The sequence below is a fragment of the Pteropus alecto genome, unplaced genomic scaffold, assembly GCF_000325575.1.
Source record: "Pteropus alecto unplaced genomic scaffold, ASM32557v1 scaffold61, whole genome shotgun sequence".
NCBI lineage: Eukaryota > Metazoa > Chordata > Mammalia > Chiroptera > Pteropodidae > Pteropus > Pteropus alecto.
The window spans coordinates 2162592-2174325 of NW_006434835.1; the positions used below are offsets into that span (position 1 = coordinate 2162592).

The 11734-nt window shown below is 43.8% G+C and overlaps 1 pseudogene; it reads right to left on the minus strand.

The window, feature by feature from the left end:
- Positions 1 to 6685: 6685 nt before the first annotated feature.
- LOC112478559 lies at positions 6686 to 6804 on the minus strand (annotated as a pseudogene).
- Positions 6805 to 11734: the final 4930 nt, after the last annotated feature.

An 11734-nucleotide genomic window follows, 5' to 3' on the forward strand; every position in this document is an offset into this window, starting at 1 on the left:
GTGATGTGTGCGCCCATGTCTGTGCGTGCGCGCGTGTGTACGCATGTGTGTGCGCGGATTAGGAGGATGCGAGCCACCTGCTGATGGCCCCGCTGGACGGCGCCTGCCCCTCACAGAAGAGCCTCGCGGGCCCGGCGCCTCGGCCACGCCTCGGTGGGAGACGGTCCAGCATGGAGTTCCAGCTTCCTCCGGACACCGGGCGCCACATCGGGGGGCAGAGAGCCCAGCACAGGGCAGCAAAGGCGCTCAGCCCGGGGCGGGTGGGGGACAGGCGAGGGAGGCGGCCCCCGCACAGACACCACGCACTCGGCCTCCTGCGCCCTGGGCCGCCGGGGGCCATCTGCTCGGGCGTCCTCAAGGCTCCCGCAGAAACCCTGCTGTCCGTTAGCTCGGCCCAGGTGGATCCCCGGTAACATTACAATCACGTCATAGAATGGCAGCCTTTTAAAATTGTCAGCTAATGTGTGTTTTTGATAAAGTCTTAAGGTTTTTTTACATTATTATTTTTTACCATTTTTTTACTTGCTACCCCATGCATAACGCAGCTTATACTGTACAAGTCGTCTCAGATTTTTCATGGAAAATGAAGCCAGCCGTGGTCTGTCAGGGCTCCTGGTTCTGAGAGAAGGTGGCCGCAGGGCGCAGGCACCGGTGGGACCCGGGGTGCTGGCCATGTGCTGTTTCTTGACGTGTGTGTGGGACGTGCCCTCTCTGAGCATCTGACGGCAGATGGTCTGGTGTCGTAGTGTGGTCCAGTGTATGCCGCCCTTCATGCACTAACAGCAACGATCCGGTCACAGGAATCGCACACCGACGTGCCCACGGGGGCCCCTCCGCCTGGAGAAACGGGAACGCAGTGCTGCGCCAGGGGCGGCTTCCAGGTAAATTCTGCAACGAAAACGCATCTATTCATCAGTCAGGAGCGTGCGCTGATCAACGTTAGGGATGCTTTCAATAGTATCGAAGCAGGGTTTTACCTAAATCTGAACTCATCATCCAAAAAAAAAAAATCCTATATTATGAAAACCTTCAATTAATGGAGTTTTAGTGAATACAGAATATTATACAAGCTGTGATCTGTCTCAAACACCTAAAACACAAACTCTGACGCTTCTCACTGATTTCGTGAGGAGGGGGTTGGGGTACTTTCGTACGGGTGGCCCTCATGAAACAATACTGTCGGAAATAACAGAAATCAGGACGAGAGACCACAAAGTCTAAAATACTACGTTTTGCTCTCTGATCATTCATTAGCAGCGCCATGTAAAATGAATCTGTTTATTTTAAGCTCTAGGAAATAAGGGAGCAAATATTATGCAGAAAATACAACCACAGTGACTGAAAGATCTTAAAGACAACATTTAAAAAAACCTGTTACTTATGATTTTACAAATACAGGATGTTCTAATAGTGACCATTAGGGTTATTTAGTTTCTTTGGAGAAAGCTAAACTCTGGCAAGAAAAAAATATTAGAGTTTATTAGAAAATATATTTCGTGACAATGTTCCTCAAGCCCTGGCATTGATGGCGGCTCATGCGGATATATTTTTTCAATGCCCTGTCTGTACTCTGCAGAAAGGAAATACTTTCCTGTAGCTTCACTTTGCCTTCTCTCTGTCTCTTCATTGTCCATCTATCATCCATCTATCATCTATCTGTCTATCTATCTATCTATGTATCTATATCTATCATCTATCTATTTATCTATCATCTATCAATCTATCATCTATCTATCTATCTATCTAACTATCTAATTTCTAGTGGAGAAAGCTGCCATCCAGCTTTCTAGCAAAATGTCTTCACGAAACCCTACTTCACCTGTGCAGAAGATCGCAACTGTACCGAAGACAACACGCCCATGAACTGTCTCCCACGGCTCGTAGACCCACCAGCTTCCTGAGTTCTTGCAACGTAATCGGGGTCAAGTCTCTCAGACCCAGAGAGTTGCATCTGAGGGTTCTGCTTCTGCTTTTTGAACTCTCATGTTTGAACCTCAAGGCGTGCATATTAAATCAAATTGAAACAAAGAATGTGCTGGGAAGAGGCAGAGTTAAGTTCACTTGTGGCCCGGGTTTTGCAGACTAGACAAATTGCCACATGTGTGAAATATTTCGAGACATAGTTCTGTTCGCTTAGCAGTTACAGTCCAGTGAGCTCTGGCGTCAGTCTTGGGATCTGGTTATTCCCAAAACAATTTCTATCACTTCAGAGTTTATCTGTTGCCCTCTGAACCCTCCTCGTGGGTTGAGAGCCATAATCCCCCCAACCTAAACCTGCTGCCTGCCCACAGAGCGCCACTACCCAGGAGGCCAGCAAGCCGGGGACAGTGAGGGAGGGTGCGGGGCAGCGCCCTCCGCCTCAGCAAGCACATCTGCTATGACATCTGCGCTGTGGCTGTGTCGTGGCTTCCTTTCATTTGTAGACCAAGGAAGAAGTTTCTTTCTGAGCTGTGGAAGGAACCTGGAAGAAAAGATGCTGCCGCAAAGCATTTACTAGGACCCCGATTATCCGCGACATCGTTTATTGCTTGACTGGGAAGACACGCAGAGCGAAGTTTATAACAGGTAAGGGCCGCGCTTCTCAGTTCTGGAAGAAAGCGCCACAGGAATCCTAAAAGTCGTGATAACGCGGCCTTCGGCCGTGACCCCGGTAACGGTCAGTGCGATTTAAACCAATCAACAAGAAGCTGGACATTAACCTAAAATTAAGTTTTAAAAACTTTTAGCCAAAATGGAAATGGGATTATCCATGTGGTTTAGGATCCCCTACCTACTGTTATTGTTTCAAAGTGAAACAAAACAAAACGAAACAGAAAAACAGAGCTGCCTTTGTCACCTGCCATGTAATATGAGTGGGAGACAAGGGCCGTAGCTCGCGGCCACGCGGCCTCTTCACACGGTGAGAGGAACCAGCGAAACAAACTGGCAGGGACAGCCCGGATGTCTCCAAACCCGGCCGCTGTGAGCGTCCCCGTGAGGTCGCCGTGAGGTCACCCAGGTCCCCCATCGCCGGCCGCACGCGGAGCTGCGGCTCTCCGTCCCCCTCCCGCGAGGAGCTGCCCAAGCTGGTGTCATTTCATCCACGAGCCTCGGTCCTGCCAGTGCCTCAGCTGGAGCGGCTGCTCCTGCCTTTCCCGAGTCACACGCGGACGCAGATGTCACCGGCCCGTGTCCGCTGACCTGCCCTTGCTGCGACCCCACGCTCGAGGCGGCGCGTTCGCCCACTGCTGATTTTCCACTCGCTCACCCGCTCTCGTCTCAGCCCCTGCCCTGCGAGGGAGCCGGACGGAAGGCACGCTCACAAAGGGACGTTGCGAGGGCCACCAGCCTGGCATTTCCTCCGGGTCTCTGCGTGCCTCTCCCCTCATGGTGCCACACTTACCCCCAGACAAGTGGAGGCGAGGTGCATTCACCTGTCAGCCATCGCTCTGCATCAGAGCCCCATCTCCGTCCTTCCCAGAGTGCTTCTCTTGGTAGCAGCCCGCCCCCACCCAGGGTGGGGGAAGTGTCAATCATTTTATTTTATGTCCATGGCCAGCTCCCTCCCACGGCCTGGGCAGTGAGCCGTCTGCTGTGCCGTCCTGATGTGAGGGGGTGTTGTCACACCGGTACGCACTTCCCTTTGAACCGACCCACAGTGGCTGTACAAATAAGACCCGGGGCAGAGACGTCACGTCAGTACTTAACACGGGCATTTGGGGAGACCTCAGCATCATTCACGGAAGCCAGACGTCGAAAGAAACTAGAGAGAGCACCGTGCAGTGGGAACGTGGGACAGCCATTTGACATCGTAAGGGGCTCCACAGACTGCTCCGCACGGTCCTTGCAAACACGCAGGAAGTTCTATCCCAGCCGGGCGAGGCCACGCTCCTCCGTGGACTGAATGCTTGTGTCCCCTCGAGACGTGTACGTGGAAGCCCAAGTCCCCAGGGTGACGGCGTCAGGGGGCGGTGAGGCCGTGAGATGAGCCCTCGCAAACGGGGCTTGTGCCTTCGCAGAAGAGACAGCAGAGAGCTCGTCCTCCTCTGTCACCCGGGAGAATACGGGGAGGAGGTGGACGTCGGTGCGTTAGGAAATGGGTCTTCGTCAGGCGGTGAACCTGCTGGCGCCTTGATCGTGGACTGTCAGCCTCCAGAAACTGTGAGAAGTCGCTGGTTATCATGTAAGTCTCCCAGGCTCTGGTCGCTACTTACAGCAGCCCGAGCTGCCTAAGACGTTCTCCGAACCAGCAGCAGCAATATGGGGTCCGGTCCCCACATTCAGTGTCACTTAGAATGGTGGCCTTTAGATCCATTCGCTGAACATTCTCTGAATGCCTCCTTCTGCCATGAAAAGCGTGTGCTTCTCTACTCTCTTAATGTTAAGTGGTCACATGACTCGCTTTGGCCAGAAAAAGGCGAGCAAAGGTGAGAAATGCCACTTCCAGAGAGAAAAATCGCGAGCCGGCGTGCATCCGCCACGTTTCCACCCCCCGCTGGCAGCCATCAGGGGCGCGTGTGTCAAGACAGAGCCTCCCACAGCCCGGGCCCCTGGGTCCACAGGAGCCGGGCTCCAAGGCTGGCCCACAGCGGCCCCGGAGCCTGAGCAGGAAAAGGAGCTGCGTTGCCCTGAGCCGTCGGAAATGCCAGCTGTTTGTTCCCACGGCGTCAGTGACTTCGCCCTGACTCACTCACGCGGCCGTCTCTCTCTTCAGCTGCGTATCGTATGGCAAAACTTCCCAATTCAGAAAAACGGAGAGCGGAATGAATCGGCCAAACCACGAGATTATTTTGAAAGACCTGAGACATCTGTCATTGAAAAAAAATTAAAGCAAAAAAAAGTTGGGGATGATGTGGAAACTAAACCAAATAGAAATGGAATGTTCGATTGGGAAACGGTTGAAACAGAAGACAGAAATGAAAGGCCCGAGCTCACGGAGGCGCTGGAGGAAGCCGGCTTCACGCGCATCCTTAGCTTTTCTCTTATTTTACAGCGAAGGCCGAGGAACAGACGGGAGAGGTTCCCGGCACAGTCTGCTGAAGGCAACAGTACAAATGAGTTCGACAGCTGCCTCGGTCTGTTTCTGGAAGCAGAAGGGGTTGAAGGGCGGAGCGAAGAAGCAGGCGGGCAGGATCCACTGACACAGAAAGTCCTCGGCGCACCCGATGGCCTTTCCCTCCTCCGAGCACTTGATGGAGTATTTCCGACGCGCCCTCATTCCACACCGCGAGGCGGGGAGCGCGTTCTGAGAAAAGACCCATATTCCATTCCTGAACTTGAACATCTCACAAGTAAATCATTTTCAGATGTTTCCAAATTGGGAACATCTACAGCTGAAGGGAAGGTTTGCTTTGCTCCCTAAAATGTTTCTGATCTTTTCCATTTCATCAATTCACCGTCCATGTTTTTCTGTCTCCTCATTGCTTAGTTGGATAATCCACGCAGAGAAGATGCACTCGTGTCTGGGTGGAGACAGTACTATGCTCATCACGACCTCCCCGACGGCCCACTCTATCCACTAAAACCTGCCGCTTCTCCGAAGACGCGGTGAGAAGGGACAGCAGGAAGGCAGAGGGCACGAGCCTGAACGGTCCCTTCTCACAGGAGACCGAGCAGCTGTGAACGCGGAATTCTGCGCTTGTGCTCAGGAACGTAAATACAGGCTGCAAAAGGAGAGAAACCTTTTCCACCGGGTGCGTAGAGAATTCTTTTAAAACTCGTAGCTCGCTAAATCAGTTTTTAGAGCATTATTTCTCTAGCGTACCCCTGGGCACAGACGAGGGAATAGAACTAATATCTGCTGTGAGTGCCTACATGAGATTAACATTGCACTTAGATTACTTTTTAATCTTGGAGTCTTTGAGTTAGATGTTATTTTTCACTCTCAGAAAATGATCCTGAGAGAGGTTGAGTGAGAGCCCTGATTCTGAGGGTTCGTAAGTGACGGAGACAGAAGCGGAGCCCGGTCGGCCTCCAGAGACGTTCTCTCTTTTCGGAGAAAGAGAACCAACCCCCCTTGGGATCCTTTTGAGTACTGCCTCCCAGAAGGGCAGGCGTGTGTGCCAGTTACACGCGGGAAGATGAGGACTTCGACAAAGGCGGCCATGTACATAGGTGTGTATCTATCTTTCAATAAAATATATTTACAGTAAAAGGCACTCATCTTAAATTTCAAGTTGATGAGTTTTCACAAATGTCAGCACTTGTGTATACGCCTGTGTAACCAAGTGATAAAGAAGGTTTCGCGCCTTCTAACAAAGCCACCCCTCACTCCATCTGGACGATGAATTTTCTGACTTCTAGGATCACAGATTGGTTTCGCCTATTCTTGAATTATACATAAATGGGATGATATAGTAATATCTTTTGTAACTAGTTTTTTTCGCATGACATAAAGTTTTTGAGATTCTTCCATATTGGTACAAATATCAGGAAGTCTTTTTATTGCTGGCTAGTATTTTATTGTATAGATATTCCAATAACTACTTAAAAATTATTCTGTTGATGGATATTTTCGTTGTTTCTAGTTTGGGTCATTACGAATAAAAAATGCAATAAATAATTTTGTTCAAGTTTTTTTGTGTGTATGTATGTGTGTGTGTGTGTGTATGTATATATATAATTTTTTAGGCGAGGCAAACCTTGGTTGACTTCACAGATTACAAAGACTTTGTTAGCTTACAATCTCTTATTTTTTTATTTTTTACGCCTACAGCACCTGGTCTTCCTAGGTGGTCTCCCATCCAAGAACTAACCAGTCCCGACCCTGCTTAGCTTCCAAGATCAGACGGGATTGGGCTTGCTCGGTGTGGCATGGCTGTAGACAAGTGTGCATATATTTTTATTTCTTTTGCATAATTGCCTAGGAGTGGAATTGTTAGATTAGATATAAGTGCCATACAATTTTCCAGTGTTTGAAGAATTTTGTGCTCCTTCCAGTAATGGTTAAGGGCTTCAGTGGTTCAATATCTTATTGTCAATGTTTTTAATTTTAGCCGTTCTAAAGAATATGAAGTAGTATCTCATTAAATCTAAAAAGAGTACATATTTTTTTCAGTTTGTCATTTGTATTTGACTTTGTTGATGGTATTTGGGGCCATGTAGGAAGTGTGAGCCTTTATGTAGTCTCATTGTGGTTTTAACTGGTCTCTCCTTGATGACCAATTGCAGTGAGCCTCTTTTCATGTGCCTAGTATCCAACTACATATTTTCATGTTAAACGTCTGTTCAAGTAGCTCACCCATTTTTCACTGGGCTTGCTTGTTCTTTTATTATTGATTTGTACAAGCTCTATATATGTTTTGGATATAATTGCTTGTTTAAGTCCTATGTATTGTCAGTGATAATTTTCCAGCCTGAAAATGATTTTTTATCTTTCTCATAATCTTTTGACTCTAACATTGTTTCATTTTTATGAAATCCAGCTTATCATTTTTTCCTTTATACCTAATGCTTTTTATGTCCTACATAGGAAATCTTTAGCTACTCTGAGGTCACCAGAATTTTATATTTTTTTCTAAAAGCATTACGTGTTATGTTTTGATACAATTATGTGATAGTATGAGGTGGAAGTCAAGTTAATTTTTACACAATTATTTATCTATTTGTTCCAGCACCGTCCGATAAAAACACTTTAGTATCTCTCGCTGAATCAATTGCCTTGTCACCTTAGTTGAACATCAGCGGATACCTAGGTAGGTTCAGTCCTTGACTCCCTTTTGGTTGATAGATTTGTCTCTCCTGAACACATCGTGTTGACTAGTGATGCTATCTAGTAAATCTTAACATCAGATAGTGCACATCCTCCAACTTTGTTCTTCATTTTAAGACTGTTCGGGCTCTCAAAAAAGTACTATGCATTTACATGTAAATTGAACCGCCTTGTCAATTTCTACAGAAACAACTTACTGAGATTTTGACTGGAAATGTGTTGAGTACATAGATCAAATTTGGGGAAAATGTTGCCATTGTAACAACCTTGAGTTTTCCGACCCATGAACATGGAATAGCTCCCTCTTAATGGAACTCACTTCAAAATATCTCTCAGCAATGTTTTATAGTTTTCAGTACAGAGTAGTTGCATGTCTTTTATTTATTACTATGAATTTTATATTTCTCGATGGCATTATAAATAGACTATTTTAAACTTTTCCAATGGTTTTGCTTTTGGTAAATAATGATACAAGTAAGTAAACGAGTAGAGCTTTTGCATGCAATCGAAGTTAAGTCGTTATCAATTTTAAATAGAATGCTAAAACTGAGATGTTTTACGTAATTTCAATGGTAAATTGAAAGAAAATATTACAGAATATACACAAAAGAAAATGAGAGGGGAAGCAAAACGTATCACTATAAAAATGCAATAAAACACAAAGAAAAACAGGAAAAGAGGAAAGAAAGGACAAAGAATCTACAAGACATACAAATTGGCAATAGTAAGTTCTTCCCTGTCGGTAATTACTTTCCATGTAAATGGATTAAACTTTCCGATCAAAAGATGGGCCGGACGATTTAAAAAAAAGCAAAAGCAAATTATTTGCTGTCTACAAGAGACTCACTTTAGATCTAAGGATATATGTAGGCTGCAGGGTAAAAATAACGTATGCTATGCAAATGATAATCGAAGAAGAGCCGAATGGCTATACTGATATCAGAAATATAGACTTTAAATCAAATACCATTAAAGATACAAAGAAGGATATTATCCAATGATAAAAAGATCAATTCACCGAGAAGATATAACATTTATAAGTGTTTATGCGACAAACCTCAGAGCTCATAAATATACGAAGCAAACTTTGACAGAATTAAAGGAAGAAATAGACAGTAACATTATACTAGTAGGAAATTTCAATACTCACCTTCAATAATGGATCGAACTACCAGACAGATCAATAAGAAATAGAGAATTTGAACTTGACCAACACTACAGATCAAATGGATCTGACACACATATATGGAACACTCCACCTAACAACAGCAGAATAAAAATTTTCTAGTGCACGCGGAACATTCTCCATGATAGACTGTATGGTAGGCGAGAAAAAGAAGTCACAACGAATCCAGAAAGACTGACATCATGCCACGTTTCCATCCCAGTCCCAACAAGATGAAACTAGAAATCACTAGCACAAGGAAAAAGGGGAAATCCACAACACGTAGAAATAAATTAAATAATAAAGAGGCAAAAAAGAAAGAACGGTTGTTTAACACACGCACACGACAAATGTGTCAAACCAAAAGTCTTAAGGGAAATTAGAAGACAACTTAAGACAAATGAAAAGAGAAACACAACATGCTAAAACACAAGACGCAAACCACGCAGTGTTAAGAGGGGAGGTTGCAGCTGTCGGGCACTCGATAAAAGAAAGATCGCAAATTAACACCCTCGCTTTACACTTTAAAAATCTAGAAAAAATAACACATTAAACCCAAAATTAGCAGGAAAAAAAAGGAATTAATAGAAATTAGAACAGAGATCAACAAAATAGAGACTAGAAAGAGGATTTTAAAAATCAACAAAACTAAGAGTTGGTTTTTTCGAAAGATCAATAAAATTGACAAACCCTTAGCTTAGTTAACTATAAAATGAGAGAAAATTCAAATAACTGAACTCTGAAATGAAAGAGGAAATACTACAACTGATGCAAGAGAAATAAAGAGGAGTGTAAGAGAATGTTCTGGACGTTTTGGGCACCTTAGAAGAAATGGATACATTCTTCAAAACCAAAATTCCAAGACGGAATCATGAAGAAATAGTAAATCTGAACAGACCAATAATAGGTTCTTAGACCTTCTGTAAGGTTTTTATCACTGATTCTCTATGTGTTTTATATAATGTACCGGTAAAGGTATACAAGTCTGGAATATTCTCTATGGGAAGGTTTTTAATTATAAATTCAACTTCTTCCATACATATAATTTACTTCAATTTTTTATTCCTTCTTGTGTCAGTTTTAGCAAATTGCATCTGCCAAGGAATTTGTCCATTCCATATTTACTGGCATTCAGCTGTTCGTGACATTACATTTTCATACCTGTGGGATCTGCAGCCTCATCCCTGATATTGGTTATCATGTTTTCTCTTTTATTCTTGACCAGCTTATCTAGCATACATTTGATTTATTAATCTTTCAGAAAGTCAAGTTTTAGCTTTAATAATTTTCTATATATTTTGCTTAGTAGTTTGTTGATTTCTACTTTTCCTGTATTATTTTTTTTCCCTGCTTATTTTAGGTTTGCTTTATACTTCATTCTTTAGCTTCTTGTTGTACAATATTAGACCTTTGATTTCAGACTTTCTTCATTTCAACAGAAACATTAAGAGCACACATTCACTCTGAACTCTGCTTACACTTTATACGTTTTGTTTTTATTTTCAGTTATTTTCATGTTTTCTACTTTTCTTTCTTTGTGATTTTTTCCTTGGACCCAGGGGTCATTTCGAACTGTGGCGTTTATTTTCAATTTTGGGTTATTTTAATACATATCAAATTATTGTTGATTTCTAATTCAAATATTGTGATAAAAGAACATAATTTATAAGATTTCAAACTTCCAAAATTTATCGAGACTTATTTTGTGGCCCAGCACATGGTCTCTCTTGGTGAATAATCAATGAGCACTTGAGCAGGCCGTATCTGATATTTGTAGATGTAGTGCTCTGTAATGTTAATCAGATTGATTTAGTTAATGGTGTCATTCAAATCTTCTCTATCTTTATTCATGGTTGACCTAATGTGTAAAACACTGAGGAAGATATTGTAAAACCTCTCTCTGTGAGTGTGCGTTTGCATATTTATCTCTTGACTTTTCCAGTTTTTTTTCCCCCTCATCTGTTTTGAAGCTCTCCTAATATACGCATTTAGGATCGGTACTTTATTCTGAGAACTGACTCTTATTCACGTGCAAGATGATCGATAGTTGGGAGCGTAGGATACACAGAGGAGCTAAACCGTATTACTAAAGATCCCCGATCCTGACTTTTTATTATGAATAACAACTCATTCATATTGCAGATGAACTTTTAAGTAATCACAGCAGAACTGAGGTATCTTCAGTCCTTCGAGCTCGAATGCGCTGGCTTCAGTTGGGGTGAACGGACCAGGGTTATAACGAGATCACTGGACATAACACCCGTCCCTCGGCTTAACTTGCCTTTGCCACAGCCGGTGGTGGGTCACCAATGGGTGGCCAAGGAGGGAATGAAAGGGAAGAGGCAGTGACATCGGTGAATGTGGAAAAATCTTGCAAGAGATTTGGGAGGGAAAAGACGTGACAGGCCAGCACCAGCAGCACCAGCTCTGTCGTTAGCAAGTCACTCCTCCGGGGCTTCAGCTTCCGCGCCGTTACGATGAAAGCCGCCCGATGCTCTGTCTTGCTATGATTCTGTTATACGTTTGGAATCACGCCGTATACACAGATTCAGAGACTGATTCTTCTCTTGGCTTGTTTTCCAGCTTCTTAAATTCAAACCCTATTCAGATAACTAGAGCTATTCTACGTTTTTAAAAAACAAGTCCATGTATAATCTTATACTTTTAATTACATTACATTCATATCATGCTTTCATCATTCGCCATTTCATCAGAAAAGTACCAATAATTTCTTTACAATCCTCACTTTAATGGTTGGATAATATTCTATCATGTGATTGACTCATAATTTATTTAAATTCTTTATTACTGTTGGATGTTGGGACTATTTCCACTTTTTCCTATAATAAATAGCACAGAAATGAAGTCTTTATGCAAAA